The sequence below is a fragment of the Heterocephalus glaber genome, unplaced genomic scaffold, assembly GCF_053883595.1.
Source record: "Heterocephalus glaber isolate CG9 unplaced genomic scaffold, H.glaber_assembly_v1.0 deba00001610, whole genome shotgun sequence".
NCBI classification, from domain to species: domain Eukaryota; kingdom Metazoa; phylum Chordata; class Mammalia; order Rodentia; family Bathyergidae; genus Heterocephalus; species Heterocephalus glaber.
In genome coordinates, this window is record NW_028258381.1 from 1,035,874 (window position 1) to 1,062,357 (window position 26,484).

Here is a 26,484-nt window from a genome sequence, read left to right on the forward strand (position 1 = left end):
GATTTATGTAAAAGAAAATTGGTCAGTTATTATGGTTGAGGTACAACAACTATTTTTGGTCCAGAACTAAAAATGTTTGCTTTGCATCTAAAGCAAAACCCTAAGTATACGCCTTCCTTCTAATTTCACATATGTACCTCTCTCTCTTTCCCCAAGCCAAAGTCACTCCCTTCTCCTGTCCCCCAGTCACTAGGAAAGTGGACCTTGTGAAATGTGACCCTCACTTAACGACACAATGAGTCTGGCTCCTTCTGCTGCCTGATCACCAGCAGAGTGGGTCAATCTGTGTGTGAGCTTGAGGCTAGGGACACGCAGAATGTAAGCAAACATGGCCTCCAAACAGTCCCCGGCTGGCAGCTCTGGGCACATGCATCAGGGAGGCTAGGGGACAACTCCCACCTGCATGCATGAGCTACTCTCTCCAGCCCCTATCTCTGGAGGCATCTTAAGCGACGGTGCCTCCAGTCAAGAAGCAAGAGTGCTGTGTCCTTCCTCCTCTTCATTCATTCTGCCACCTCCCTAAGATCTAGTATAAGATCTAGCACAAAGGTGAGGTGATGCATTCCCAACCCAAACCCCTCCTCCAGCCACACTGGAGACTCGGCCGCACGCCCTGCTTCAACCAACATTTTGAAACCTCTGGATGCCCTATAGAAACATTGTTGACCTTCTGATCCTAGGACATTCTACACTCCCAACTAAAGAAAAACCATACATGAATTAATTTTTCTAGCTCTTAAGGAGCAGGGTAGGACTCATGTACACAGTGCTTTAAAGCTTGACTCCAGATGCAGCTCTGAATTTCAAACTCTTGACTGTTTAGAACTAGATTCTTATTTCCCATAAGACTACTAGCCACATGATAAGAATGTAAGTTATTTTTATAATATTGCTTGGGATTTAAGATTAAGACCAAAGAAACACTGAAAATTGGAAGGCCTACCATGTATATTCTCTCTGTATAGACCAACACATTTCAAGGGATTCACTCAAAGGAAACGGAAACAATTCTAAAGTAGAAGGTAATTTTTCTGTTTATTTTTCTGTTTGAATGAAAATTTTTGTATTGGAAGGCCTCTGTGTCTATCAAGTAGGAAGTTGTATTTGTGGCCTGAACACAGCTGTCTAAACCCTGAGAACAGTTGGAATGACAATATAGGAATTCTCTCCCTGAAACTGCAGAAATGACAGGGCCTCTCGCACAGTAGGCACTAAAATTCTCTTTACTGCACTAGACAAAGGCAATTGGGGCACATGAAAATCAAACTTCTCTCAGCCTTTTGAGAGTACTTATGACCAAAGTAGATGTTATTTTAATCAAATCCTTTTAAATCATGATTTATGTTTCTAAAGAAGGATGACTCAATTTAATCAGCTTTTTTATATTAAAAGTGCATTTTCTTTCTGACATAACCTGATTATACCTTCTTCAAAATTTGGATGAGTATCTATTTTACTTATAAAGATATACTTTACAAAGCTGTACTTTTAAAGCAATGATTTATGGAAATCATACTCAGAATTGGATCTCTCAAGAATTCGAGGAGATTCAGTGCCAAAAAAAGGTTTTAATATTTCCTTTGTACTTTAAAGGCTTTTCACCCCTTTATCTTTGACCTCTCTTTGCTTGCCCCAACTACTTCATCCTTAAGAATTATCTATTAATTTGTCTGCTTGAAACTTTGTTTTCTTGGAGAAAAAGCCAGTGAATGATTGTCTTATGGATATAAAAGGTTATTAATAAGCACACTTTCCACAGATAAAATCCCTAGATGGAGAAGAAAAACCATGGTTTCTGGTGTGTACAGTAAGATTTTTTTACTTTGACATATGCTATATGAAAATGGCTTTGGGCTTTCATTACCCTCTAATTTGATCATGTGTCCTTCATTCGCATGTCAGGCATCAGCAGTCAACATTTTTAGAAGGTCTACTATGAGCCAGGCACTGAGTTCAGCAGAGATGAGGATTCTGACCTGACAAAGCTTACCATTCAACAGAGAACACAGTTGGTTACACGGACATCATATAAATGACCACACAACTGTGAAGACAGGTTTGAAGGAGCACAGCATTGATAGGTAACCCCATTCGGAGTAAGAGGCTCAAGGAAGATCTCTCCAAAAAATGACAATGCTTTCATATTACTTACTCATAAAACTCTTCAGGAGGGGGCCCACAAATCTGTTGTCTCAAGTATTATATCAGTTCCAAGGTAAGGAGGGGTATAAGAAAGAGAAGGCTCTGGACCCAGACAGATCTTACTAGAGTCCCTGCTACAACAGCAGTGCCCTGTGCAACTCATGGGGAGGAACATGGTTCCCACACAGGACTGTTACAACGGTAACTATAACATATACAAAACATTCAGTATATGGTAAAAGTTCAATAAACTACAGGTATTAATTAACTTAGAATTGATGCTTAATGATGTTTGAGCTTTCATGTCAAAATAAAGCTCATTTTCCATACAGAGTCCTGTTTTTACAAAATGTTCAACTGAAAGAAAAAACTCCAAAGTCCATTTAAAAAGCAGTGTGAGGTTTGTGATTTTTCTTTACTTTATTAGCCAACTGGTAACATTTCTTTACACAATGGAGGCATTACATGCTAGATATAGTTTGTCAGATCCACAAGCACAGGCAAAAAGAAGACTTAGTGCATGCACGCAATAGCTTTCTATCAGCATTAGAACGATTCTGAATTAGAGATTTTCAAACAGTGAAAAGCCCCTAAGGTAGGTAAGTGTTTTTCAGGTCATTAACTGCTTGACTGAGGGGTAGCAGGCAGAGCCCTTTAGAGGCAGCTCAAATTCACTTTTCAGTCCAAGAAGCATTTCCCACCCCTTGTTTAGCTTTCCTTATTCTGGACTCTCCTGGTACCTACAGACACCCACAGGACAGACCCAGTTATATTTGCTCAGCCCTTGGTCAGACACTCAGCACTGCCAGGTTGTACCTGGAGGTAAGGCTGGCAAGGCTCTGCTTTTCCTCTCTGTGCCCCTTGAGTACCCAAAACATGTTAAGAGAATGAATGAGCTGTTAATACAGTGGCCACAACTTCAAAGCACAGCTAAGGCAAAGGCAAGCAGTAACCAGCTGAGAATGGAAGAAAAAAATCATAATGAATGGACTAAAAGGGAACAACCCTTGGCCAGTCTGCAAACAGGGCACTGCTTACCCCTCACTGGCCCAAAGGCTCATGAGCAATGGGACAGCTGTTCCAATCTATTATTTCTGGGACTGGGAAGATAGAACTTATGCTAAAATATATGTTTCTATAATTATCAAAACTGAAGTGAACTAAGATTTTTTTTTTATTCATATGCCAGGTTCCAACCCCAACTCAACTTCTCTCATAGAAACCTATGAATAAACTCAACTCCAATCCCAAGTTAAAAGCAAACTTTATCCCAGGTTCCAACCAGAAATGCTTTCTAATTCACAAAATACATGCCTCCAGCACAAAACTTGTCAACTTACTTTTTCCACGTCTAAATCAGCATCCTTCCTCTTCAGAAATCTGCAGAAGAAGAAAAAAAATAGACATCAAAAAAGAATCAAGTACCCTGCCTGTAAACCACCCACAGAGTACCATCACAGAATTTCCATTTGTTACAATCAATTTATCCACAAATTTTTTCTTGTTCACACAATGGTTGCTAGAGCACAGTTGACACAAGCACCCGCCTGAAACTACAAACACCTGATCCTGTACCACAAAGGAAGCCAGCATGAGACTTTTAACTTTCAGGAGTCAAGAAAGATAAGGACAAAAGCCTTGAATGTGTATGTACAGGGAAACACACACACACACACCCCTTCTTAAAAGTCAGTACAAGTCATCTATTTTGGGGGTACATTAAAAATGAATCTTCTGAAATCTTATTCCACTCTCCTCTCGGCTTAAATCTCCCTCCAGCCCCCAGAGCTCACATCTGTTCCACTTCCTGTCCTAATGTCAAGCCAGTCTTCTTGACACAGCCTCTGTTTCCCATCAGCTACAGTTCCTGGTTTGCTACACACTAGCCTATACCAACCCGTCTGGAACTCCAGCCCCAGGACGACCTTAGAACATTATTCCCACTCCCAGCAAGGCTGAAAGCTGCTTCTAATGACTCCATGCCCACTTCACACTAAACAAAATGGTCAAGGGTGAGATGGCAGATTTCCAGTTTGTTTAAGTACTCTGTTTACAACCTATCAATATCATAGTACCTCTTTTATTATTTGCAATTTTAGCTCATCTAAATAAAGTTTCAGTTTTAATAAAGAGAACAGTAAAACTGGTTGAATGGAATTGTGCTCACAATATTTTAGGGCAGAATGCATAGAGTTTTTGTTGAGGAATCTGAAGTAGAAAAAGGCACAAACAACTTACACTATCGCAGGACAGATTCTCAATCTTTTTCAATATGATTCTCAGCATCTTTCTTCCTGGTCAATGGTTTAAAACACCCACAACATAAATTACTATTCCCATCAAGACCATCCTCTGCCAAAAGAATTTTTTGCACTGTTTGAAAAGATGGATGCTTATAGTAACATCTCTGTTTTGTTTAATCAAAGATGACTCAGAATGAAGGAAAGAAAAAATGACCGTGGGGAAATGAATTAGAAACTCATATACTGTTCTCTACAGATGGGCATTCAAATCATGAACTCACCACAGACAAGCAAAGACCCACCATGGAGGCTGAGGGGAGAATGTGCTAATCAGCATGCCACTACAACTACCTTAGCAACCCACATCATCACCCATCTCTTCTGGCTTCTGAGACATAGCCAAGGAGCCCTCATGATATTCATCCTATCTTCTGGCTAACTCTCTGAGGACCTAGACATTGCTGTGATGTACAAAATGGGAAATCGATTTGTCCAAAAGTTTTAACTTGCCTCCTTATAATTAGAGAAATTTGACACTACAAGAACTTCTCCCAATGGGAACATATTTACAGAAGTTTGACTTGCATTCTTCAACATGTCCATAAAGGTTTGGGAAAGTTGTTCTGATTTGTAGGTCATTAACAAATTGTTTCCCATTGGCAAGGTGTAAAATCCCTTCATTGGCTATGGAAAGAGCACTTGGAGAACCATTACCCTTTTCCAGTGCCAGAAAAAAAATTAATATTACTCTCCAGTGCATACGGCACAACTGCAATAACATAGGATGCCCAAGTCACAACAGACTCTGAAGGAAGGAGCCTTCACTCTCTAGCACTTTAGCACCTGATACCAAGAGGAAAAATGAAAGCCCACTTGGAGCCCTGGGCACACTACTGCACAGTGTTATCTATTCATCCACATAGACGCTATCATCCAACTTCTTTTTCAGGCTTACTGAGCAGATGGAGTGATCTAACAAAGACAATATATATCCATCATTTTGCAACCATAAACCAAAAGAACAACGCCACAGCTTTAACTTCAAAGACTCCCAAGCAACATAGCTCAAGATATTTTAGGCAAAAGCTCTATTGTTTCAAAGAGGCTAAGGACAGATAAAATAAACTGCATAAAAGTAAAATTCACAAGGCAACCCCATTTAGAATGAAGAGTGATGTCTGCCTTTAAAACCATGCTTATCTTTCTTAAAGAAAAGCTGTGTCTGCTGGGCATAGTGGCACATATCTGTAATCCCAGCACTTTGGGAGGCTGAGGCAGGAGGATCCCTAATTCAAGCCCTGGGGCCAGGGATGTAGCTCAGTGATTCCACCGCCTGTCTCACAAGCACAAGAACCCCAGTTCGATCCCCGGTACCAAAAACAACAAAAAAAAAACATAATTCAAGCCCAGCCCAGACAACTGAGTGACTTAATAAGACCTTGTCTCAAAATAAAAATGAGCTAAGGATATACCTTGGTACAAAGGTTCAGGGTTCAATCCCTGGTACTTTGAAAGGTAGGAGGGAGACTGTGCTTCTGAAAAGTTGAGGAAAAGTTTTGGCTATCAAATGCTTAAGTGAAACAAAGACACTTTTTATTTAAATGACAGTTTTTTTTAAAAAAAATCTGTGCCATTTAAGAAATTTAACATTTATCCTAATTTATTTTTTTCTAAACCTAATTTTCTTCAATCCAATTTTTAGGTTTCCAAGGCAAGATAAGGTAAGACAAGATAGGCCCTTCTCACTTCCCTGAGTGTGCATTTATGTACAGATGTAGATATGCATACATATTATACAGGGATTGTAGCTGCCTACAGATTCATCTGTGGGCTTTGGGGCAATAAGGCCTTTTCTATGCTTTTATTCTTCATGTTGAAGTGGTGCTGATGTTTTGATAAACATAACTAAAGTGACCTGGAGGCGCCAGTACAAAAGGCTGCTTATAAATGCTGCAAATGTCTTGGTTGACTGCTGGAATGGAAGACAAACAGACAAGACCTGGATCAAAAATGACTTACTCCCAACTTTAGATCAGATCAAGCCTCCATTCTTAGAATGCACAAATTCTCTAACAATAAACCTGAGCAGTGCTCAAGTTGGAATTCTTCCTCTCCAGAGCAGGCCCTCCACTACCAACTGTTCTGCTTCCAAATGCCCACAGCGCATCACCCCCGGAGCCTCACAACAGGACAGCACAGACAGAGCGCGACCAGGACAGTGAAAGGGGCATTGGCCATAGGCTCAGTGAATGGCAAGAGGCCTCGAAGTGCTACAGGGCAGAGGTGGCTGAGAGGATGGGAGCAAGCCATGGGGAGAAATGAGAGAAATTGAGGCAGGAGCTAAAGTGTGGGAGAAGGTGTATGCCAACTGAGAAGTCAGCCAGGGTGAGAATGTGCGCACAAATATCTGTGCTGTACTATTGTATTTTCAAGCTATTTCTGTCCCAGGGAGGGGCAGAAAATAGACACAGCACCCAGCATATGCTTGGCACTGGGCTGGGCATTGTCATTCCAACCTCACAAACCCTGCTGGGTAAGTATAATTTTCTCCTAATCAGCTTTTAGGCCTCAGCTCACAATCATCTTTTTACTCTTATATTCCTTTGCTCACATTTCTCTGCAGAATTAGCTTTCCTCTCAGCTGTGTTCTTTTTTTTTTGGTACTAGGGATCAAACTCAGGACCTTGTGCTTTCGAGGCAGGCAGCAGCACCACTGAGCTAAATCCTCAGCCCTTGGCTGTGTTCTTATTGCACTTAATGTTGGTGCTGTTTCACTGTTTCCCTGATAGACTGTCGGCTGTTCAGTGGCCAGGACGACACTGAGCACAGTGCCTGAAACATGTAGGGGACCTCTGCTGACAGATGACTAAAGGGATGGCAAGGGCTGGTGACAGAGTAACTAGTGAAACCACATTAAATCCTGTATTACAAGGCCTTGTGTGTGTGTGTGTGTGTGTGTTGTTGGTTGCAGGGGCAGGAACTAAGTATATAAATCCAGAGAATGACCACATCCCACACATCACATACACTTAACTACAAGATGATCTGTCTCTTAAATGTAGTCCTGGGTTTTTAGCTTTGAAATAAATGACAAAGACTCAATCTGGAGATGTTACTATTTTTAAGATTAACCAGTGACGGGCCAGGGATTTAGCTCAGTGGTGCTGCCGCCTGCCTCGAAAGTGCAAGGTCCTGAGTTCAATCCCCAGTACCAAAAAAAAAAAAAAAAAGATTAACCAGTGATTCTTGTTATTTAAAAATGTATTTAAGAAACTGAAATTCAATACACGAGGGTCATACTCATATTTCATATATGATGCAGTAAGATTTAAGGGTCATAAGGAATCCAAGAACTAAATCATCATTTGGATTTTTGTTCATTTTTTTAAATTCATTAAGTTTATTGGTACATTTTAGGTATACAATATGATGACATTCATCATTGGGAATTTGTACCTTTACATGACATAGCTTGGCTCTTATTTCTTCCCCATTCCTCTGCCCTCCCTTTCACCCCTCCCTATTTACAAAGACTTTGTTTCCATTTTTTTCCTTTTCTCATATTTATTCCTTCCCCTTCCCCTACCCCTCCCACTTGGGTTTTTGTTTATTTTTAAAATGGGAGCTTGAGAGAAAACTGAGGTATGTTTTTCTCTTGTCATAGCATCTTCTCTGTTCCAAGTTCAACCTTTTTTACTACTTGGGAGAAAGATTTAAAATGTTCATTGACCTGCCAAAAAACATCTGCACATTACCATACACGTCTGCACTTAGCCACATCTGAATGGCTTCTTTCTGCTCCAGTGATCATAGCTCTATTCAATCATAAAGTGGGAACTTCAGAACTGTGCGTGGTTGTGATGTCAGTGGCAACCGAGAATAAAATAGCCATTTGACAGCAACTTCTCCATCAAGCCTGTCAACAGGGACAAGTGTTCCTTCAGTTATTCTTCACTTAGGATCCACAGCACAAAAGACCAGGCAGGCCTAGACTCTGCTATAGCTCCAAAGAAAGCTGAGACACATACAGAATATACAGAGAAGCTCCTCAATGCTCTCTTGCGAAGGGGTGGCCCTGGCTCCCTGCCTGGAGCCCGGGAACAGGCCACTTTCATAGTGGGCTCCCGAAGCCCGCACAGCTGCAGACAGGCATGCAGTGTGTGGGACTGTCCCTGCTCCAGTCACTACGATGCCCTGTGTGCTCAACAGCTGGGTCAGCCCAGAGAGATGACTCAATTCAGACAAGGCCCTTTGTTGAGTATTCCTGCACTCCATTTCCTCAGGAAAAATGTTATTTTCCCCTAGCCATTCATCCTGTACCCAGACTAAATCATTCTTCCACATGTCCAAACTTTCTAAAAAAGGTTAAAGACGACAGCATCATGGGGGCATCTTCAGCACACCAGCATCAAGGAGAAAGACCCTGGTCTGACAGAGTACAGTAACAGAGGCTGGGGAATGCTCTCCTGTCTCCAGCATGGGCAGGGTGACACAGGGCCCAGTCAGTGCTACATGTGCTCAATCTCATTTATTTTATGTAAAATATTCACTCTGCTTCCTTCAAAAGGTAAAACATGCTCATTTAAAATTTGTAAAACATGGAGCCCACATTATACTGGAGCTTTTTTCTCTTCTGGCCAGGCTTTCTATGCACATGTAAATGCTAAGGTTGACTGCAGTCCCTCCATCTTGTACACAATGGAGAGCACACAGAGCTTCTGATGTAGGTAACCAGGAAGGGAAGGGTCCCAAACAAAAATAATGTACCTAGCACTATTAACTCTAGGGTCCATTTCAATTAGGAAGGTACAAAATGTAGCCTCTACCCTTTAACGATGCTCTTGTCACCAACCTATGAAGTATTCTCTAAAATAGAGAATTCTGGTCCACAGCCAGGGAGGAAGCAGTTGGCTGGGAAACCAAGTTCTCTACTCCTAGCTCTGCCCCCTGTGATTGGGTAGGAAGGGGTGCAGAAAGGGTCACACATCAAAAAACCCACTAGGGCCAGGCAAAAACAAGCCAAGCAACTAAGATGAGGCTGGGGAGCCCAGCCTCCTCCCCTGAGGACAGTCACAATGTGGGCAGTCTGATACCCTTACAGACTCAGGTTCAGTTTTGCCAGACCCTCCATTTCTTCAAGAGAAATTAGAATCCCAGCTTTTATATAAAACTGCCATATTTAAAACTGTCAAGTTTACATTTCTGAAATGCTCTGTGTAAGTCCTAACACCTATGTCTTGGTTTCTCTTTCTGTTAATAGTAAACTGCCTGCTATCTGCTCACCCATGGGGGTTTATTTAGGACCATAAAAGGAGTTCTTATTATCATATAATAAAATAATCCAAATACATTCAGATTCACAAAGCAAGGTGACACATTTTATATTTTTTAAACCAGGGTTGACATAAATTGGGCCTGAGATTTTGCAGAAATTTTTGCAAGATACATGTGCACATTTGCTTCTAAGTAAACAGGGGGAAACTGTTTTAGACTGAGAAGATAAGGGTGTGACCAACTAGTGATTCTGGATCAGTTGGTAGAGTGAAACCCTGATTGGAACAGCTCTGATGCTAACAAATGCTGTGCCCAGACAGGTAGTGTAGAAAAGTGTCTCCTAAAGAACTGCAATAAAGGGCAGCACAGAATTGGGTGATACCCAGAGCAGAAGGACAAAGATAGCATATCTTAAAAATAGAGAAAATTACAAATGTGCATATATTGAATTATCATCACATTAAAACAAACAGACAAAAAACAACCTAGAGCCAACTAAAAGAACTGTTGGGAAAATAACTAGTCTTCAATGTAGTAAAAATTTTATTAGTAAAAGCTAAGAAGCCAAGATTTAGTTATACAGGTTTTCCTAAACAAGAAATCAGAAAAAAAAGAGGAAAAAAAATCCTTACTACAACACATACTGCCCTACATTTCTCACTGTGCCATTTCTGTATTTGTCCTTCTTAGCCTACTTCTATCACAGTCTCTCTTTGCTAAAATACATTAGTTGCCATGGAAACGATGTCATAGTGTGTAAAACCATTTACTGTCCTTGGAAAGGCCTTTATGATAAAACTGAACAGTAGGATGTTTTGAAAAGAGAAGCAACAGAAAGCAGCTGTGCCAGAACACAGGGTCTCAAAATTGTGACTTCAAAGTATTCCTCTACCACCATCCCATGTCCTGAGAGCTTTTGCATGTCAAATTCCCGAAATCATCCAGAGAAGCACCTTTCTGAGCTATGTAGGCCAAATGTGCTTAAAACAAAGTCTCTGATCTACTGCTGATAAAAACAATAGCCTCCTTACAATTTACATTTATTTCTATAAGGTAGCCAGGGGCTGGGAGACTGAAATCACAATGGTAGCTGAAGGACAGAATGTAGTGCTGCAATACATTCTGCTGTGTAACACTATTATCAGAGATAGAAGTAATATTTGGGACCCAGAGACTTGGGCCCAAATCTCTTTATTGTCATGAACTAACAAGATACTCTTCCCACCCCATTTTTTTCCTTTCAAATCCAAGTAAACTACATTCATTCCATAAAGAAAATACTTACAAACTGAACCATAATAAGAAAACAGATAGTCAGGTATATGTCCCCTGAAAGTTTAATATCTAGAGCAGGGCAGCTGGGCAAAAGGGCCTCCTGAGCCACTGTGAAGAGAACTTCATTCCAACTGCAACAAGAAAACACTGAAAGAAGTGAGGTGGGGGGTGTGTGTATGTATGTGTGTGTTTGAGACAGAGTTCTGCTATATTGTCCAGAGTTCTGCTATATTGTCCAGGCTGGTCTTGAGCTTATGATCTTCCTATCTTAGCCTCCAGAGTGCTAGTATTACAGACATGCACTACTACACCTGGCTTTCAGTTAGATTTTTCAAAACTCACTCAGCTGTTGTAGAAAGTAGGATTGGACAGGTCAAGAGCAGAGAAGGGCAGAGCAGTAGGAGGACAGAAAACAAGAAAAATGCAATGTCTAACTAGGGTGTCTATATGCGTTCCCTTGTTAGTGGAAGTGCTGCTTTTTTTCTGGTGTCCATCAGGGTCTAAGATGTTTCACTTTATAAATCAAGTGTTATTATCATTTTCATTGAAACTACACCAGGATTTGGTTTTGTAATCTTCATTTGATACTTACACCTCCTGCCACTGTCTTTCCTCTCTACCAAGGAGACAACTATACGGTAAAGAGGATTTCCACCTTAACACTGGATTAAATCTGAAAGATGGCCAATGACAATCCACCTCTTTTCCTGTCTTTTTCAATGATATTGTAAGTAGCACCTCCCTTTCAATGACGGCCTGCTCACCAATAAAATAAGGAGGACTTGAGCACAAGCAACTCAGGGGAGCTAACTGCACTCAGATTTGTTTTGGGTTTTTTTTGGGTACAAAGGATTGAACTCAGGTCCTTGCACTTGCCAGGCAAGAGGGAGAACCACTGAGCTAAATCCCCGGCCCCTGCACTCAGTTTTGATCAGTGGTGTGAAATCTCCCACACTGGTTCTCCTGTCAAGCACTGGATGTCACTGTGCCATGACTCACACTGAGCCTTAAATGCACAGAACACTGGTCAGAAGGGTTCATGGCAAATTGAGAACATTATAGATTAGGTTGTATGTGAAATGTCTGCAGGAAATAGACCTGCTAAAAATCTTTCAAGGAATCATCTGAATGTTCCTATTACTATGTTTTTGTCAGCTAGTGAATGGTTTTATTTTATTGTGCAGTATCCCTTTTGGCACTGATGAGGTAAAAGAAAAACCCCAAAAATATAATGATAAATTAATAATTTCTGGTTGTTTGGTGCTCAGATGGAACCCAGCACCTTACACATGGTAGGCAACTGCTATACCACTGTGCTACATCCCAGACCCAGATTTTGTTTTTCAAGAAATTGATAAATGTTAATTAGCACAAAATGCTTATTGATATTTATGATTCACCATTGGTGCAGAAATGATATCCATGAGTACATAAACCACAAGTCACAAATCTGCTAAAGAAGTATTAGCAGCTACTTAAATATTAATAGTTACTATATTAAAACTGTGCTGCTGCTGATTTTATACATGCAACTACCAAAGGTTCACTAATGGCACTCCAGGAAATAACTCTTCTTTTAGATCAAAAGACTTGTTCTAAATTGCTGTTGGTTCTTTTTGAGTTCAGTTTTTTGTGCATATATGTAAAATGAAGTGATTGCTTTAGTGTATTAGCTTCATTAGCAGAAGAAAAAAAAACCTCATAAGCAGTAGATTCCAATTTTATGTTAGTATTAGCAATTGTTTTAAACAAAATCATTTAATTCAAATAATGGCATTTCCCCCAACTACTTCATGGAATCAAAAAAAGCTTGTGGAAATACACTCTGTCACAGGTGAAATATTTCTTTTTTTTTTTTTGTTACTGGGGATCGAACTCCGGTCCTTGTGCTTGCCCAGCAGGCGGTGAAACCACTGAACTAAATATCCCCGGCCCAGGTGAAATATTTCTTATTGTAAATGCTTCTATAAATTGTAAAAAGATCAATGCAGGAGATGGAATGATTTGTTTTTGCAGTGATGACACAAATTCAAATTTTGTTCTTACTTTTTAAAATCATGTTCTTACTTTCCAAGAAACCTATAGAGCAGAAAGTTTCTGAGAATTTGAGATGGCACACACATAATTCATAACTGCATTCAAACAAGTGGCTATTTCCCATCAAATACAAGAGACCAGATGTATAAATTTTCAAATTGCATTGTATATAACCAGTCAGAAAAACTGAACTAGAAAATTTCTGTGACAAAGCCAATGTTGAATGTAAAAAACACCTCAACATAGCTTAAGTACCTTCCCCTTTGCTGCCTGTCATCATCACCCAGTTGTAAAAGTGTTTGAGAAATGCTTCTCTAAATCAACCTGGGTGTGCCACAATGCCACAAGAGATGAGTCCTCTGAAGTCTGAGTGCATCTGTTCCAAACCAGTTGGAAATCTTTGATCAAAGCAGTGAATTCAGCACCAAAATACTTCAGCTCTAAAGCCTTCAGCCAATTGCAGTTATTGAAAATAAGGCTTGTGAACAGAAGATGTTGAAATTTATCCCAATGAAAGCAAAGGGGGAACTGAACACATTAAATGATAAGAATCTGAACTGTGTCCAAGATTCAATTCTGAAATTATGCTTTGTAATATCTTGACTTGTGACAATCTTTTGATGGCGCTCCTGATTTTTACATTTATTTTCTATACCAAAAATGAAGTGAAATCAAGACCTATGGTTTTACTTCCAAATTTGACAAAAATTCAAGAAGACCATGAAGCATCTTATTTTCTTCAAGTTTTGTCTGGTAAAAGTATTTGTTAAAGACAGGAATTCTAAATGAGGGAAAAAGACCTCTGATAATACGTGAGCAAAAATATTTATATATTTCAATATTTTAAAAATTGCCTTATAAGAGCCTGTATTTTGTAGAATTTGCACTAAGCTTACCAAGGATTTTGGATCTGCAAAAAGAGCTATTTTCTCAATGAGAAATATTGTGATATACACATAAAAGCCAATTGAAGATATTTATTTCAAATATTAACTATGAACACAGCTCTGAAGAGACTGCAAGCAACTTTATGAAAAAATTGAACAGAATCCACTCTTCATAAAAAGATCAGTGACACAGTCCTGGAGACATGGTTAAAGCATTGACTAAAAAATAACTGCTGCCTATGTTCTTGCTAATACTCAGATAACTGATAGAAAAGACTTTTGTCTAATGTATATAGATTGCTTTTAAGTTTTAGAAATTTTGCTTTTAAATAGATTTTGAATAGGACTATTTCATGGGTACAAATTATAAAAACTGCCAGTCACTAAATCAGTATTTTTTTAATTGTATGATTTTATTTGTGTTGATTCCTTGATTCAAAATTATGATTCCCTCATCACTATTTGTCTTGGCTCCCACTGACACTCAAAGGAAAATGTGAGATGTATTGTGAGATTTGCCCAAAGTGTGACAGTAATTTTCAGGTAGGAAAATACATAAGCAGCGTCCCAACAGAGAGCTCCTATTATACCCCCAATTGAGGCCCACTTTTAAAGCAGCCCTAAAAGTCTTCCTTTCCAAAATTACTAAGTATTTCAAGGAACTGCAGCTTTTAAAAGGTATCTCCTTAAATGTAGCATCATCCTTGTATGAATGTCAGGAGTGAAATGTAATTAAAAAGAGTTTTCCTCCTCATTTGAGTGTTCTGGTAAGTACTTATGAATTATACTTGGAAATGAATTCTTTCAGAAGAATGAATAAAAGTAAAGAACATCTCCCCAAGTGGTTGGGGAAATAATTTCTAGTATTCACCCTGTTATCTTTAAAATACTATATAGAGGGCCGAGGATTTAGGTCAGTGGTTTTGCCACCTGCTGCACAAGCGCAAGGACCTGAGTTCGATCCCCAGTACCAAAAAAAATACTGTATGGAGCTGAAGAATCTCACACAATAAAAATTCTCCTCTGGTTTCCAATACCACAGCAAGTTCCTCCTAGAAAGGCCTAAAGTTCTAATATTTTCCACTGACCTGAGACCTCAAAGCAACTGAGTCTTTCCTTTCAAAGCACCACTAGCTGAAAAAATGGGAAATCAATGTTCCCAAGATACTTTGAAACATCAAGTAGACAGCTCGGGTCCGTGAGAGGACAGAAGTGTCCACTTCTTGCTCCAATTAAGCGGAGTACAGGTATACTCAATGAGGATTTACTCAAAGGAAAAATGGAGTTCTCTATGAGAATAAATAAGTAAATTAGCCTTTTACAAAAAAGATAAAAATATAGCCCAAATGCAGTGGGGCAGGCATAAAATGCATGCTTATTTCTCAACTATATCTAAAAGACGTTACTTTATTCCTCCATGAATTCAATTTGATTATAATCACTGAATTTCTGCTTATCATAGAAAAAACAATCACGGTATTTCCAGATAACTTAATCTCTTCAGAGTTAAAGGTTTACTTGCTTTTAGGCAATTAGTCAAATTAAGCTTATTTCCAACTGCCTCTCAGGGCAGTTCCTTTCCTTTTCCTCCTCTGCCCTAGGGTGAAGACTATACTTCTGGTGCTGACAGGGAGGTCTGGCCCAGGTGCCATACTCCAAGCCCTTCTTTGATGGCTCCTAGGGGATGTCTCATGCCTGTGTGTTTGGGTGCAGGCCTGTCTCTGCTGACATAACTGCTCACTACCTCACCAGGGCTCAACAGTATGTGCAGTCACATCACATCCAATCTCCAGGGGTAAGACTGGCAGGGTTCCTTCTATTCTGAACCTCTGCGCTGACCCATGGGGGCAAGCAGGTCTGTGGCGATGTCTCCTATACCACAGGCAGGATTGGGGAACCCTGAGGAATACCATCTCAGGGCCTGTGTCTGCCTAAACATGCTCCACTCACTTCAGGGCACAGTAGAGATGGTTTTCTTCCAGAGTTCCAGATAGAATGCAAGGCACAAGTGCCCTCTGCTTGCAAGGATTCCTCATTCACCAGTCTTCCAACATTTCAATGCCCCCTCAGGCAGAAGTCATGGAGAACAAGCTTTGGATCTCAGCAACCCAACCATATCATAGCTCTAGACTCCACCCACCAACCCAGGAAGAGATTGTCTCCTTCCTGGATAAAGAGAAACTATCAGGCAGCCTCCCTCCTACATGGCACAGTATGTACTCAGATCTGGGTCCTTGGAATCCACAAATCCTTCTTCTAACAAACCCTGCCTCTTAAATGAAGGCCCAGGCTAATTCTGGTCTCTGAAACATGTTTGAAGGGCCCATTGTGGATGTCAAAAGCGAATAATGTCTTCTTTGTCCTTGTCCATGGTCTGTCTTTCCCTGGAAGTAACAGAATCCTTAGCCTCAATGGGGAGACTCCCAGGGTAACAAGGACTATGAGGAAGAAAAAGTACATTGAATACCAGTTCAAAATATTATTCCCCCTAAACTAGCTGCTCATGATGCAAGGTCCCTGAGGTCCAGAATACTCAACCAGGATTGAAAACAAAAACAAAGTGGCAACATACAGATATAGGCAAAAGGGGTCTATGACTTTCTGTTCTTCAATTCTTCACATGCAATATCTTTAATCTCTACAGATATTCTATTGAGGATGGAGGTCCACTCAACAGGAAGCCATCCTAGCATCTGCATCTGTCTAGAACTCTCCAATTCCCTGGGTTTCCCCCATCAAGGCTCTCTACCCCTTCTCCCTCCTCCATACCTATGTTCACTCATCATGTCCCTGAGACCTTAGACCTTTCACTACCCTTAGCTAGAACCCCTATGAAGCTTGTTTCCTACTCTCAGGTGATTCAGCTGATGTTTTCTTTAGTCTTTTAAAACATCTTTCTCAGTTAGCTGTTCATTACACCAGTCTTTAGAGAGATTCTTCCCTTATTGGTCTTCACTGAGTAATTCTCAGCTTCTAAGAGAAGTCCCTCTAACTCTTGGCATCTGAAACCATAAATATGTTAAATAATTATTCCAGGACAGTGGGAATTGCAGAATCAACTACACTTACATGAAAAACAGGTGAGGTACAGCATATTATCTATTATTTCACCATAGTTTTCAGGAAGGGCAGGACCATTGCATTTTCACCTAAAATGGAATGGAAAGTAGAATCTAAAACTTTACATAAAACCAAAATCTGAATTCTAAACCATAATTGTAAGGATCCATCAATGCAGAAGACCTAAGATATTTCATGGTTGTTGTTTGGATCAAAAATTTCCCTCAGAAGTCTTCTGTATTCAGTCAGAGGTGAGGCTTTAGGAAGGTGACTGGATCATGGAAGCACTAAACTCATCAGCTGATTAATCCATTAATGAGTTCACAGCTAACTGTGCTATGTTAGGAGGTGGACCTGGCTGGCGGAGATGGGTCACTAGGATGACCTAGAAGCATGCAGTCTTGTTCCTGGCTACTTCTCTCTGGCTTCTCCCCTGCTCTCTGCTTCCTGGTTGCCATGAAGTGAGCAACTTTCCTCCGGCTCACCCTTCTGCCATTATATTTCTGGCTTGGAGCCAGCCAATCACAGACTGAAACCTCTGAAACCACGAGCCAAAACAAATCTTTTCTCCTTTAAGTTGCGTATGTCAGGTATTCTGGTCAGTGTCAAGAAACTGACTAACACACACGTGGAGTTTTCTCAAGATGTATCTCATTCTAGAAGTACTACTGAAAATACATGCAAAACCTAACTTGAAAGCTTAGAATCATAATCAACAAGCGTTGAATAAGTACACAGTTTAGTGTAGTGTTACACAGCCTTCTAAAAGCTTGCTATTAAAAATGGACAGTATTGACACTTACATGCACAGAAGTAGCTGCACATGAACCGACTGGGTGAATACATGAAGGGCAGAGCACATTTTGTCAGAGCAGTGTGTGATCTCCTACACTTAACATGGTGACTGTGTTGGCAGGGAAGAGACAGAAAGGGTTTAAATCACAGGCAGTACATGGTTAATCAAGGAAAAATACCTCATCACCAATTCTCTAAGCTCAAAATAGCACTTCACACAAGAGCGAAACATCATCTTTTCACTATAACTGCTGGCCTACATGCACAGAAGACATTCTGACTGCCCTTCATCCCAGGCATCCAGGTGAGGCCAGGCAGGGGAAGTCATTAAAGAGGAATCCCACTGTGCTGTTCACAGGTAGCTGAGAAGACTCTTAATGAATTCTTGATAAACACTTCCTGTTGTGCTGTTGTAACTTTTGTTACAGAAAAGACCTGAAGTAATTCCTCCCCCAACCATGGAAAACATTTTATAAAACTTATTTCCTATCATTCTGTTGAAGGATATACAAAGAGAGCCTGAAGCTGAGCTGCAGTGTTAAATCTTTCTTTGTAGGACCTTAAGTCCAGGACAGAACCCTCATTCCCCCTGCTAAGGAGATTCTTCAGATGATGCCACAAAGAACACAACTAATGTGTGGGGAGGAAGGCACTCCTCCAGCCAAAGGACTCAGCTTCAGAGGTCCCCAAATGGGTGGCATACGGGAGTACCTGTTTTCTCTGCCTTTCAGACTTTTGGGCACAATGCTAGCAGCCCATTCAGCTGCTCTTTTCTCTCCTACCATTCACTATTCTTCCACTCTCTAGATATGGAGACTTTCTGCATTCTCTCCCTGGTCTTGCCTATCACTCTGTTCTATTGATAACTTTCCCATTTTGATTTTGCTTTTTTTTGGTGAAAACTTAATGGCAGACAGCAAAGAAGTAGCTCCTTCCTTGATCATCACAAATTTTTAACAAAAAGCTCAAGAATGTGAACAAAAGTTCTTTAAGCATATATCATTCTCAAAATAACAACAGTAGTTCCTAAAATGGTCTAGAACAATTACCAAAGCTAAACCATGTCAGGTTAGTGGGGAATAAACCCGCTGTCAACAGAAAATACAGAAGAAGCTCAAGGTCCAAAAAGATGCCAGCCTATCACCTCAGATGCCTGGGAAATCAAATGTACAACCCAAGGCCTTGCCCCTGGGCCTGTCTAAATAAACATCACCTGAGTATCTAACTTGTGAGAGACATTGCATTACATGTTATATTTGGACAGAAAAAAATAGCAAGCTGAAAACAGTTTTGTAGGAGACCTGGATTCTAGTCTCAGCTAAATTAGTAACTTAAGTATGAACTTGGGGAAGTCATAAATCTCTCTCAACTTTGGATTTCATCAATCAGAATTTAAGTAACAATGTAAGGCACCATTTATTAGGAAGCAAGTGAGAGATACAAATGTTTCACGCAAGAGAAGGAACCTACTGGAATTCTAGCTAGGTCCTGGTGAGTAGACAGAATTTTAAGAATTTTAAGAGTAGATACAATTTAGGGACTCCAGGAAAACAAAGCCAGCTCATATACACTATTCCATATTAATGAGACAGTGGATGGAAGTCTGGCTATTGAAAGTTAGTGTAGTGGTAAATGAGATGGACCAGATATGAAAGAGAAGGACAAGGAGACTGTGGAAGGCAAAAGGCCAGATTCAGGTGTCTGGTCTTTCTTCTGCTTTCTCACTGGGTTGTTATAAACGGGAAAAAGCAAAAGAACCAGGATGCACATCAGCTGGCACCTCCACTTTGATATGAATCAATACCTCACTCAACTAGAAAGTATGAGAGTGAAACAATTTTTATTTGCAAATTACCAAAGAGACTGAAGGGTGTAATATATCAAGAGAACATCATAATCCCAGATTTAAAGTTATATTAAAAAGCTACAGTAATTAAAAACAGTATAGTACTGGCACAAAAACAAGACATGAAGACTAGTGGACCAGAACAGAGAATGCACAAACAACCCCAAGCATATTCAATTCTTTTATCTTTGACAAAGGGGTCAAAAACACACTAGACATCTTCTTAAATAAATGGTGCTGGGAAAACTGGCTCTCCACATGCAGAAGATTGAATCTAGATCCGTATCTCTCACCATGTACTAATCTAAAATCAAAATGGATCAAAGAACTAAATGTTAAAACAGAAACAACCTGCTGAAAGGTAAAACAGGGAAAATTCTTGAAGTCACAAGTCATAGGCAAGGACTTTCTGAACAGAACCCTGGTTGCAAAAGGAATAGTACCAAGAACCAACAAATGGGATCACATCAGATTAAAAGCTTCTATTCAGAAAAAAAAAAAAATCAACAGAGTGAAAAGACATCCTACAGTATGGGAGAAAAATTTTGCCAGCTATTCCTCAGACAGAGGACTAATTCCAGAATATATAAAGAACTCAAAAAAATCAGAGCCCACAAAATAAAAGATCCAATCAAAAAATGGGCAAGTAAAATGAAGTTTATGGAAAAAGTACAAATGGCCACTAAATATATGAAGAAATGCTCAACATCACTGACCATTAGAGAAATGCAAACTAAAACCACATTGATATTCCATCTGAACCCAGAAAGAATGGCTATCATCAAGAAATCAAAGACTGTAATAAAAAAAGTTAGGGAGGCTGTGGGGAAAAGGGAAGCTTTCTACATTGTTGGTAGAAATGTAAACTAGTACAACCACTATAGAAATCAATACGGAGATTCCTCAAAAATTTAAAACAAGAAATTCTGTTTGGCCTACCTATTTTCCTTCTAGGAATCTTCCCAAGAGTTAAAGATATCACATTACAATGATACATGCATACCCATTTTGGTAGCAACATAATTCATAATAGCTAAATCTTGGAAGCAGTCTATATGTCCATCAACATATGAACAGATAAAGAAAATATGGTATTTACACACATCAGAGTACTACTCTATCATAAAGAAACATAAATTTGAGTGGTCTGTGGAAAAATAGATGCACTCTGAGATCATGGTGTTGGATGGAGTAGATCAGACACACAAGTTTAAATGTCACATAGTTTCTCTTATATGAATACAAATTATAAAGAGCAGAGTGAAAGATGGATAGTAGGAAGTAGGGAGATAAAGCTTTCTCAAATGGAAGGGCGACTAGAGTTAGAGGTGAGGGAGGGGAGGGAAAGGGAATTAAAAAAGGAATCAGGATGCACTGTACAGATGTACCAACATCACACAAGGAGTGTGAACATTATGTACTGCAAACATGTACTAATAAAAAAAGAGAGACAGAGAACATGAAGAGGATGAGGATAAGTTAAAGGTGTACAAAAGATGACCATGCAATGACATTTTCAAGAATACAATGGTAAGAACTATAGAATGACAGAATGTTAAGAGTTCACTGACAACTCAGCCCCACAGTTTTACATCTGAAAACAATGAGATACTGTGTTAGTATTTCTAGGTCAGAAAACAAACTAGAGAATATAAAGTGATACTCTCTGAACTCTGAGAGCAACCAGAGAAATCATTAACAGAAATCAGTACTTTTAAAAATAAATGATATATATGATATGTACATATATGTGTATATCTATACATATATATATATCAACATTTCTGGACTGAAACAATAAAAACAAAATTTTTAAAAAATCAACTTTTAAAAGTGACAATATTTGAAATTCTTATTGTTTCTGAATAGTACATTTGTATGGAAATAAAGAAACTGGGTGTTTGCCTTTTCGGTAGAATTTACACTGGGCAGGATTTCACAGAAATACAGATTCGTAACTTTTTCTAAGGTTTAAAGGAATGCTTGGGAAAAGTTCCTTCAGCTTTCTTGCGGGAATGGAGATCTGGCTCATTTTTAATTTTTCATTGAAGTCCTACTTTTCAATTTGAGGCAGATGGAATCTTATACAACTCCTGAAAAACCTACTATTTTTGGATACCTCAAAGATGGAAACTCTGAAGAAAATGAAAAGGTTTGAATTCAGATAAAATCCCACCAGCACATTCAAAGGGCACAAATACTTAAGACACCTTTAAAATACAAGAGTGTTCCTATGACAGAGACTCAGCCCCCTCTGACTAGCTGACTGATGAGTTCTACCATTTTCTAGCTGCTCCCACCACTAACTACAGCTGGACTCCTGAGCTTGCTACAAGCCCCTGACTTCCAAAGAGCTCACAAGTCAGAGCAGAAGGCCAAGAAGAACCCTCCCCTCTCCCAGAGCTGACTCCCTCTGCTTCACAGGTCAGGCTGTGAGGAGTCAGGCTGTGACAGGGTGATGATGAGGGTTAAACAAGGGCTATGGGAGCCCAGGTGCAGCAGTGAAGGGAGGCTTCCTAGGAGTGGAGTCTCCAGTAGAGTCAGTAGGGAGGTTCCACAGTGGGGGAAAGGTGCCTCTCCATGCCCCAACATACAATATAGAAGTGACTGCAAAGCAGAGGCAAGAAGGGAGGGAATGAGGCAACACAGCTGTGGAGCAAAAGCAGGAGTGAGTTCAAGAGTCACAAAGGCCAAGCCTCACTAGTTATTAACTGTGTAACAATGAACAAGTCACCTTACAGCTCTGGGCCTCAGTCTCTCCATTGGGTTAATGGAGATAATAATACTGTGCAAGCCATGGAGCATTATTATGATTAAGTAAATTACTATATATAAAGCATTGAATGCAGACCTCCAGGGTTTGATGAAGGCAGGTGTTATTATTTGCACAGTGTATTCAGGGAGGAGCAAGCAGCTGTGGTATGCTGTATGCTTCTTACACCATCAAAGACATGGGGAGATAAGGCCAGAAACAAGTAGCTCCCTCACCCCCAAAAAAGCTTTCTGAATGGAAATAAGCAATAGGCTGAGTTTCTCACACAGCATTTTGTTTCCTCTCAAAGTTTACAGTTAATAGGTGCTCAATATATATGATATAGATATATAAGTATAAAGATAGATATATATCTGTCCAAGTCAACCAGGTGCTGCTTGAAGCATGGGCTTATAAGCACAGAATATGCAGTACTCTGCTTCCTGAGGCACCAAAAAGACAGGCATGGTCCTGTACACAGAGTGAGGGCAGGGCAGCCCATTTAGAAGCGGGCTGAGCAAATGGGAAAGCTCTCTCATCCAAATATTACAACAACTCAGTCTTATGAACACTGTTAAAGTTTCATGAGTCAGTAAGCATTATCTTTTCCTCCCACACTTTTATTAGACCATAAATCCAGTTCAATTTATATCCTTCCAGGATTAGTGCATTCTAATCAAGTCCAGAGTGCCACTTATTCCTAAATTGTCTATACTGCATGTCACCCAAGTTCATCTGGACAGTACTGTTTGGGCTATTTATCTGTTTTAGTAGCTAAAAATTTGATTTGCTCAACTGGAAACACTCAAAAAAATAATTATTTTCCTCTAAGTCACTTTTTTCTCAGGAACCAGGTGCATGATACTCAGGACCCATGTTTTTTTCTTACTCTGTATTCATTTTACTTTTAGAAAGTCAAGCTACATTCTGAAGTCAAACTCAAGGGCGTTGATTGTAAATAGGTTAAAATTCTAGTCTGACTAAAACAAAGAGACCATTTATAGGTATGAATTCAGAATGTTTTCTTGTTTCTATTTTCAAGAATAAAGAAGGCTCTGAATTTCTTACAAAGATTTGCTAAAAACAATGTTGTTTTCAATCATTCCACAAAAAGGAATTCCCTATCTGTCCTAACAGTTCTTGATCCAGAAGTGACAATCACCTATATCTTTTCCTAAAACACTCAAAATTTCTTTTTCTTTTCTCTGTCTCCCTCTCCCTCCCCCTACCCTTCTCCTTTGTAGTACTGGGAATTAAACAAAGGTCTTCTCATTGAGCTGTATCTTTATTTTTTATTTTGAGATAGGATCTTGCAAAGTCACTAAATTGCCCAGGTTGGGGTCAAACTTATAATCCTACTATTTCAGTTTCCCAGACTGCTAGGGTTATAGGCCTGCAGTTCAAATCAGGCCCAGTTCAAAATTTCTTTATATGCATATATTTTAATCCTCTCTTCCTTAAAGGCTATGTGTATGCATATGTCTGTATGTGCATATGTATACAGACATATGTATTAACAACAGAAGCAAGGGCTGGGGATTTAGCTCAGTGGTTCCACCACCTGCCTCGCAAGTGTAAAGGACCCAAGTTCGATCGCCGGTACCAAAAAAAAAAAAGGAAGCAAACATTTACATAGCTTTTCCTTATATAAGGTACTGCTCTGAGTGCTCTACATTGATCAACTCACTGAATCTGCAGTCATTCCTATTCTATGAAGAACTATAATCTCCATTCTAAAGATGAGGTAAAGGAGGTGCCGAGAAATTAGACAAGCCAGCCCAGCTCACACAGCTGGAAGGTGTCAAATCTGTACCCTACACCAACTCCATACTCAACCTCACCTCTCACCTGAGCTCAAAGTCTTTAAGCCTGGCAAGTATGTCACCTTGGACAGGTCACTCAACCTCTGCAGATCTCATTTTTCCTCACAAGTAAAATGAACATGTTAGACTACATGATCTAAGACTCTGTGTTCTATGACCTAAGCCCTTGAACTACTACGAGAGAGATCCTCATGACTGTATGTTTTGCAGATTTGGCTACATGCTTCTACCCTGGTCTGGGTTCTACCTCTTTATTTCCCTAACATTGCTCTGGCCAGGTTCAGAAATCTTTGGTGCTAAATCCAACGGCACTTTTTATTCTGAATCTTGTTATTCTGCAGCCCTGGCTCCTAGCCAATACCCTGCACCTCTCTGGTTCAAGGCCTGGGCTATTTCTCCTCTATTGCTGGGCTCATCCTTGGCCCCATCTGCTCTTTCTACACTACATGCTCTCTCTGGACAACCTTACCCACATCCATGACTTCAGATATTTTGTAATTTGCTGCCAATAAATTTATATTTGAGTCCTACTCCTCTTCCCTCACTCCAGAGCCATCTATTCAACTGCCTAGGAGACACCTCCACCTGGAGGCCCGAAGTCATGGCTTTGCACAACCTGGCCCTGCAGGTCTGAGTGCACTGCTTATGTCCTCACCTCTCTCTGTCTTGTTTCCCAAAGACCCCTCTTATCTGTCCACCTCCATATCCTTTCTCAACCTCCCCACTCTTTCTCTCTATCCCACTTCCATTAAGAGCCTCATGTACTGCTCATCTGAGTTTCTAGAAACCACCTTCTTTTTATCTAGCAGCTATTTGACCTGTATCTACTAACTACCTAGCCTGCCTCTGGCTAAAAGCCCACACTGTGGCCAGATGACCCTTATAAAATACCAATCAGGTCAAAGCCACATCTCCACTTACAAATCTTAAGTAGCACTTAGGATAAAGTACCTACAAGAATCTCTTCAATTTCTCCTCCAACCTGACTTCTCCCTTTTGTCCATTTCTCTTGCACCACTCTATGTGGCCCTAAATTAATTACAGCATCCCCAATGGTCTGTGTGTTTACCCTCTGGGCTTCTCTTTCCAGGCCAGGGCCCTTCCCACAACACTCAGCTAACCAACTGCTACTCCCAGACACCTCCTCCACCTTCTCTGCCTGGCTGTGCCACTTTCCCACCTCTTTGCTGAGTTCATGCTCCCTTATGCATGTTCTCTTGCCCCTGGACCCTCAGAATCACAGCATTTACAATAGAGAGTTCCTCGTTTCTCTGCTGAGCTAGCAGATAAGTTCTTTGGGGCAGGATCATCCTTTCCTTTTGCTCCCAAACATATAGTTCAATGTCTGGCAAAATGTAATGAACGGGAGCCAGGGATTTAGCTCAGTGGTTCCGTGGCCTGCCCTCAAAGTGCAAGGACCCAAGTTCGATCCCCGGTACCAAAAAAAAAAAAAAACATTGAAACCATTAGGGCTGGGGATGTAGCTCAGTGGTGCCACCACCTGCTCGAAAGCACAAAGTCCCGAGTTCGATCTCTAGTACCAAAAAAAAAAAAAAAAAAATGCAATGAATGAATGAAGAGGTAGACAATTTGTCAACTCATACAGACCTATCTGTGGACTACAGAAAGATCCAATTTAAAGTAAAGAATCAAGCAGTAAAACTATTTCCAATATCAACATGCTTTGCTTTTCTGTTTTCAATTTTTATTTTATTTTTTATTTCCCAGATGAGTAACAGGATCTGCATGGTAATTTACTTTTGGACATAAAGTTCTGTTTCTCAACAACCAGAAGTCTCAGTTTCCAAAATATCGTCGTCATCCCTTCCCTACAGCACCTAACATTAATTCCATCTTTATGAGTATTCCAAATATTGTCTAGTGGCTTAAGACACGGCCTTTGCAGACAAACTAATTGGGCCTGATCCTGCCTCTACCATTTACTGCTATATGATCTTGGGTTAATTAATGTTACTGAAACTTGATTCAATTTCCCATCTGAAAAATGGTGGTTATAAATGAGATCATTTCATATCATTATTTTAAGATTAGAGCTTAAACAGACTGTAACACATGTAAGCGTTCAATAAATGTTGGCTATTATTTATTATTTTAATCTCCTCTAGGTAGACTGTAAGCTCCCGAAAAGCAGAATTATTCATTTCCACAGCCTATCTCTCCAATACCTTGTACAAAATAACAAAACAGGCTGATATTTGTTGAACAGATGAATATAATGAAGTATTCATAGCAAAAAAATGCATTAGTAATTATGACAACTGGTATGGCAGAATTGCTCCTTTAGTTTGGAGGCATGTGGAAAATAGGGGCCACACAGAATATTAACAAT

The 26,484-nt window shown here is 39.9% G+C and overlaps 1 protein-coding gene across 5 annotated transcripts in view; it reads right to left on the reverse strand.

Moving 5' to 3' along the window:
* Positions 1-26,484, reverse strand: part of Fyn (FYN proto-oncogene, Src family tyrosine kinase) — a 213,531-nt gene that overhangs the window by 183,512 nt on the left and 3,535 nt on the right. For 4 of the 5 annotated variants that reach the window (XM_004874614.4, XM_021252018.2, XM_021252019.2 and 1 more), the window contains exon 2: positions 3,483-3,522. The gene's annotated coding sequence lies outside the window, so the exon portion shown is untranslated. Of the gene's footprint in view, positions 1-3,482; positions 3,523-26,484 lie in introns of those variants that run through there. The other variant, XM_087195960.1, reaches the window with a different exon arrangement.